Genomic DNA, 6,871 nt, shown 5'->3' on the forward strand with positions numbered 1-6,871 from the left:
ATATATATATATATATATATATATATGTATATATATATATATGTAGATTAAAAGGCAAAATACTGGAAAACAACAATGCTGTGGGAAACAATGGCTGGATCTCAGTAGAGATACAAAAATGATAAGCACCTAAAAAGTAAACGTAAGTAAACAGCCAGAAATAGAACCAGAGCTTTCGGACAACACTAGTCCTTCCTCAGTGGCGAGTGAGTGAGGGTTGAAAAAGCCAGATAGTATAAAGTGAGAATTTCATGCAATGATTAGAAACAATAGGCTAGGTGGGATTAGAATGAACAGCCTAAACAAATAAACAGGAAGGCCAAAAATAAACTTTAGAGGCATGTCTCAATGAATAAGCCAAATGATTTATCCAGAATAATTTGGAATGCCATAGGTTTAATTTAGTGTACTGGGACAACGTTCCTAATATTGAGTCCAAATGGCGTGGTGGTTTTAAGTAAAAGTTCCCAGTGATTCTCTTTATCTTTGCGATTTTTGTCGCTCCAATTGGCATTATGGTCAATTTCAATCACTCTGAAATTTTAAATTGAATGACCAGCTAAATTGAAATGTTCGGCTACTGTATATATATATTGTTGTTGGCTAAAACCAGATAATAAACACATGACCGTTCGATACGAGCGCAAAGGAATCATATATAATCATATTGATACTAGGTTAACAACATCTTATTGCCCTACAGCAGGGTTCCTTGATAATTAGTGTGCTAAGCTCTGATTAAAGATTAATTGAAAAATCAATTGTACGTAATTATTCAGGGAGAGTTGAATTGTTTATATGGCATAATCTTTTCTATATCTTAATAATTATTAATAATATTAATGATTGATTTTTTCAATAACATATTTATTCAAGTGGTTAAAATGGGCATACCCTAACAATTGTACTATTTATAGCTTCAACGATTGGTTTAGTGTGCCATTTTTATGTTGAAAATTTATACATGTAATGTAATCGGTATTTTGTATGTAAATACAGTTGTCTAACTAATCCACCGGGCTTTTTTTTTTTACTGTATCCTGAGTATTTGCAATAAATTCAATTATTTTTTCAAGATTTAGGATATTCAAGGTGCATTTATTGACTTTTCCATAAAAAATACAAATGTATTTTAAAATCATTTTTTTTTTAATACACACATTGCCAAGTAAAGTTTATAAACATATAAGTAAAACAAGAAATAAATATAGTATATTAAAATATTAAATATTTAGTTTATTATCACCACCACCATCATTACTACAACCACTCACCACCCACCACCCACCATATTTAAATGGAGTATTCTATAACAATGGATAATAAGAATTATAATTTGATGATTTATATTCTTTCTACATTCAAAAATAATAATTAAAAAAAAAAACTGACATTGTCCGAAAAGCAAGAAACCAAAACAAAATAACCAAAGTAAAATAACTCTATAAAACCTTCATCCTAGGCCTATTTTTGCTGCTTTCTTAAACCTCAGGCCCGGGATTTATCAGTCTTAGCTTAGCAAATGTCTTAAGTCTAAAAAGGCTTAGTCCCTAGGCAAATATCTAAAGCTGATTAATATCAAACCATTTTTTTAAGCAAAATCTTAGCTTAAAATCTTCTTAGATGGTTCATGCGTAAAATCGACTTTTTAATTTTAAGCAATTTTTAAGTTAAGGCAATAGTGGTAAATTTGACATAAGCATAAAAATGGACTTTATATGAACTTAAGCTGATTTCTAGTTCGATAAAGCAGGCCCCTGATGAACTTATAATTATGTGTCTCATGACTAACTTATGTTTCAGAAATGCTGAAGTAAATCTATATTGTACTAACGACGGTTATGGCAATCGGGAAATAACAGAAGATAAATTTTCAAAACTGTAACACGTTTGTTTCAAAATAGGTAAGCTACATCACCAATCCACTCCTGCAATTTTCATAATAATAGTTTACACAATTTTATCAACCATTAGTTATACTTTATCACCAATTAGTTATACATTATTAATTTAAAACTCAAATTAAAAGATACGTATGTAAATACCCAGATTACTAATCAGCAAAATAAATTATCTTCTTTTGTAGCGACCAGCATTTGAAAGTTGATGCTCTTCTCTAATTTCCCGCCGATTTAATATAATCGAGGAATAATTGGTAAAGACAACTTGGATTCTTGCTTCGAACAATGTAGCATTCGTAGAAGTCTTATAAGTAATTATAACCCTATCTAATAGTGACTTTAGAATGGTCAAGAACAGGACATCCGACAAATTACACACACATATTTTCGTTTTTACTTTCTAGGCTGGGTCTAGGTAGATATTTGCCAATAATTAACACGTATCTACCTAGACCCAGCCTAGAAAGTAAAAACGAAAATATGTGTGTGTAATTTAATAAATGTGTTCTACTAATCATGAATATTTTTAGACAGAATATCAAAGAATATAGGAAGAATATGAAAGAAACTCGGAGTGTATTGTAATTATGTACCAAATGCTATTATGATAATAATATTATATATTATATTTTACGTGTTTGTATTAAACTTAAATCATCAGAAGTCAAAAAGCCAATCCTATCACGTTTAATGTTTTGACATAAAATCAATGCGTTATTAGTCATCCAGTTATAAGGCTGTTCGACAAAAATCTACTAAAGCTATAAGCCAGTAGAATTTTAAATAAATGAAAGATTTAACCATGTCAAAATTGCTTTGCTGAGATTGTTTTTTTAAGCTTGTCAATACCTAATCTAGTAGAGTATTTATGTGTATATTGTAGAATATAAATATATATATAATATATATATATATATATATATATATATGTTTAATCAGTCGTTCAGTTAATATTTTGTTTACTTTTTTTACTTTTTATCTACTTCTTTTGTTAGTTTTCTCCATCTTTTATATATTGTATTATTTAGTCATTTAGTGGTAAGTTTTCCTCTAATAATATGATTATAGTAGCAAAAATAATTGAATAAAATGAATAGATATGTAAAAATACATATGAAAAATAGAGTAAGTGAAAGCTAAATAACTTAATATATTACATACATTTTGTATTGATTTTTTTGTTTTTCATATTGATGTTTTATATTAATATTATATATTTACTGAACTGTTAAGAACAGTTGAGGTATTTTCTTAAAACGATAGGCAAAACTATTATGTATGCCTGTAATTGTTCTTAAATTGGTTTTTGGCTCATTATAAAAATGTTTTGAAGGTAAAAACTGGAAAAATTCAACATATTGTTACAAAAAGTTTCTAAAAGTCAAGTTTAAAAAAAACAAAAAAAAACATTGAAAATATTATTATATTGAAACCCATTTGTAAGATAAGCGATATAAATCTCAAACATTGTCACTATGATCTACCTACTTGAGTATGATGGTACAAAGTACAAACAGAAGAGAATGCAACTTGAAATACATAAGACATAACCTATCTTTAATTTCAAACTCAATAACATTATTAAAACAATAAGTTGCACATTTAACACAAATAATAATTACTTTGGTATAATTATATTTTTTGCTGATATTACAGACTTTTAATACGGAATTCATAATACAAAATAAATATTTATACAGGTTTACAAAAAAGAATATACGAGACTATCTTACAAATTCACAATAGTTTGCAGACACATAATAATAATAATAATAATAATAATAATAATAATAATAATAATAATAATATTTATTTGGCAAAAAGCATATAGGAGAAAAACATCATGAATTGCCCGGATAGGGAATGGGCGAAAGCCCGAACAATATTTATTAATATATCCCATCCTTCATATAATATGAAATACACAAAAACAATCAGAACTAATCTGAAACATAAAATGAAATAAAATGCTTAATTAAATTATTCTTAAAATAGGAAACATTAACAGAGTTTTGAAGTAGAGGAGGTAGTTCTTCCCAGAGCCTGGGAAAAGACACGAAAGCAGAATTAAGAAAAATATTGCTTTTGGCTTTCCAGTGAATAAGCCTACCCTCACAACGCTCACTCTTATGAACAAACTCTGTTAATGTTGGGGGACAAACATTATGAAGAACTTTGAAACCAAGAACAAGCCGGTGATATTTAAAAATATCTTCTATGCTTAATATGTTAAGCGTTTTCAGCCTATCTTCATAATGTACGTCCCAGTCACCATCTTTTTTAAACGTAATTATTCTGGTGGCTCTACGTTGGATTCTTTCAATTCTATTAATATTAGTTTTGTCACCTGGTGCCCACATTGCACAACAATACGTAATAAATGGAAGAATCAATGCTTTATATAGATTTAACATTACAGCCCATGACATATTTTTACTATACTTATTAATAAAACCTAGTAATTGTCATGATTTAGAACAAATAATTTACTTGTGTATAGCATGAAAGTTTATTATGTATAAAAACACCAAGTAATTTAAATTCATTTACTTTTTCTAAGTAAATATTATCTATTTTATAATCCCATTTAATTGGGTTCTTACTTTTACTTATATGCATAGTAGCACATTTAGATACATTTAGAAGTAATTTATTTACAACTGACCAATTGTATATCTTTTCAAGATCTTGCTGAAGAGCAATACAGTCCCTAATATTATTGATTTGGTGGGAAAGAGTATGGTCATCTGCAAACTGAAATATTGATGATGAGATATCATTTACAATGTCACTAACATAAATTAGGAAGAGTCCCAACACAGAACCTTGAGGGACCCAAGATGTTACATTAATGCACTCTGACTTCTCTCCTCTATAAATAACTCTTTGCCTTCTGTTAGTTAAGAAATTTTTTTTATCCAGCTATCGATAATACCTGTAATGCCATACATGCTATTAAGTTATATAATAAGAGATTGATCAAAGTAAAACATTGAAATGACGAAAGTACCAAATTCTAATAGTTTCAAACGAAAACTTAAATTAAAGACCACTGTAATTCAGCTCTTCAATGAAGACAATAAATAAAGGATTCAGTATTTACTATTATGTTTAATAATTTATACCTGAGATGTTACTTAGCTAGTTAGATAAAATGCTTGCTTTAACACATTCTTGACTTAGTTCTAGACTTAAATCCGAAAGATATCACAAATTGCAACTTTCACCTGTATTTGATATTATAAATTTCTACTTTCTGAATAAACATAGCTATTACCATTTAGTGTATAAGAAGAAAATAACCATTAAAGTTCATACAATGATATTCATTTATAAGAAAAAAGAAAATTGGCTGATACCTGCATATTGTTAACAATACGTTATGTATTTGAACTCCTTAAAAAGTGTAAAAATATTTCTCGAAGCATTCAGCTTCAGCAAAACGTACATGTAATAAAAGTTAGAATTTTAGGCCTATGTATAGGCACCAAATTCTTAAATCGTTAGTGTATGATTCAAAGTTGTTGTACCCTAGCGATGGTTAACCAATAGCAAACAAAAACTGTTTCCAGTGCCTTATGACGACCAAGCTGTGTGCACAGATACTTAAGCGGCTTTTTGCGAGGTTGTGAGTACTGGGGTTGGTCCAGATATTAGAAGAAGGATGTCCAAAATGTAAAAAGCGCATTAAATAACATAAGTTTAAATGACGTGCCCGTCTTTTTATTTTGTATTTTGAGGGACTTGAATACAAAACATTATATTTAATTAGCCTGAAAAGTATTCTCAAATGTTTTTTTTAGCTGCTACAAGACACTCTAAAATCTCAGTGGGGGAGAGGTCGTCTCCAACCATCACCCCCTCTGCATCTGTCCTAGGGATGTCATAAATGTTTACGCAATCCGTCAGTTGGCCAAATACTGGATTGCTGTGAATAGAAGATTAATATTCAAAAGCATAATTGAATACTGCTGTGTCTATAACTATAATTTTTGAAAAACCTTTGCAAATGAAATACAAGTTCGAATACACAAAATTTCAAAAAGACTCATCTATGATGGATGCTAAAATATTTTGATAGGTTTAGACATTCATTATTCATCATGTACTGACTAGTAATTAATAGAGGCCTATATATTATTCCGTTATGTTAACACACGCCTTTGTATCAGCAACACTCACTAAAATGGTAAGTTTGACCACATGCTGTATAACGAAGTAATACTCTCCTGCTTCCGCCGTACTGTAGTAACTTAGTTTGAACAATGAATTATCGCATGTGTCGCTTTTCTAGCGTGACGGTCCTCGTCCAATATTTTGTAGATTCCTATTAGTGTACATCATTTTTCTACGATATTTGAATGGAAATCCAGGGGAACTCAAAGAATGCCAATAATGGTGTGATACCTAAAGAATTCTCCGTGATGATCCTACAATAAAGAAAGAAGAAAGTCTAAAAAGGCTATTACGAAAATTAAAAAAGGAAAACCAAATCACAGACGAAGTTTACAATAATATTTATCCCAAAGGTTCATATCCAGCAAGAATTTATGGCCTCCCAAAAATGCATAAAAACAGAAAACATGATGGATCACCCCCGCTAAGACCCATAGTTTCTTCAATTAGTACTTACAACTATAATTTGTCTCAGTATTTAAGTAATCTTATTAGACCTTGTGTCTCACTTGAGTATAGTTCGAAAGATTCTTTTAGTTTTGTTAACGAGATTCGCAACCTTAACTTAAAAAACAAAGTCATGGTTTCTTTTGACGTTGAAAGTTTATTTACCAACATTCCGCTCAAAGAAACGATTGAACTTGCTGCTAACTCAATTTATAGTCATAACAATGAATTAAAAATCACTAAGAATAACTTAATCAAATTATTGACCATTGCTACTTCAGGCACTCATTTTTTGTTTAAAGATACATACTATGAACAAATTGATGGAGTTAGTATGGGTTCTCCCT

General features: G+C 29.5%; 2 long non-coding RNA genes across 2 annotated transcripts in view; one reads left to right on the plus strand and one right to left on the minus strand.

The window, feature by feature from the left end:
• Positions 1 to 946: 946 nt before the first annotated feature.
• Positions 947 to 5,393, plus strand: LOC117103583. Its single transcript, XR_004444615.1, has 2 exons — positions 947 to 1,904; positions 2,087 to 5,393. It is a non-coding gene; the product is annotated as an uncharacterized LOC117103583 (long non-coding RNA).
• Positions 5,394 to 6,055: 662 nt separating this feature from the next.
• Positions 6,056 to 6,871, minus strand: part of LOC117103584 — a 5,948-nt gene continuing 5,132 nt past the window's right edge. The window contains exon 2 of the long non-coding RNA XR_004444616.1: positions 6,056 to 6,331. This is a non-coding gene — a long non-coding RNA (uncharacterized LOC117103584). The remainder of the gene's footprint in view (positions 6,332 to 6,871) is intronic.

Source organism: Anneissia japonica, unplaced genomic scaffold (assembly GCF_011630105.1).
Source record: "Anneissia japonica isolate Jap-2015-1 unplaced genomic scaffold, ASM1163010v1 scaffold6792_len961167_cov158, whole genome shotgun sequence".
Taxonomy (NCBI): Eukaryota; Metazoa; Echinodermata; class Crinoidea; order Comatulida; family Comatulidae; genus Anneissia; species Anneissia japonica.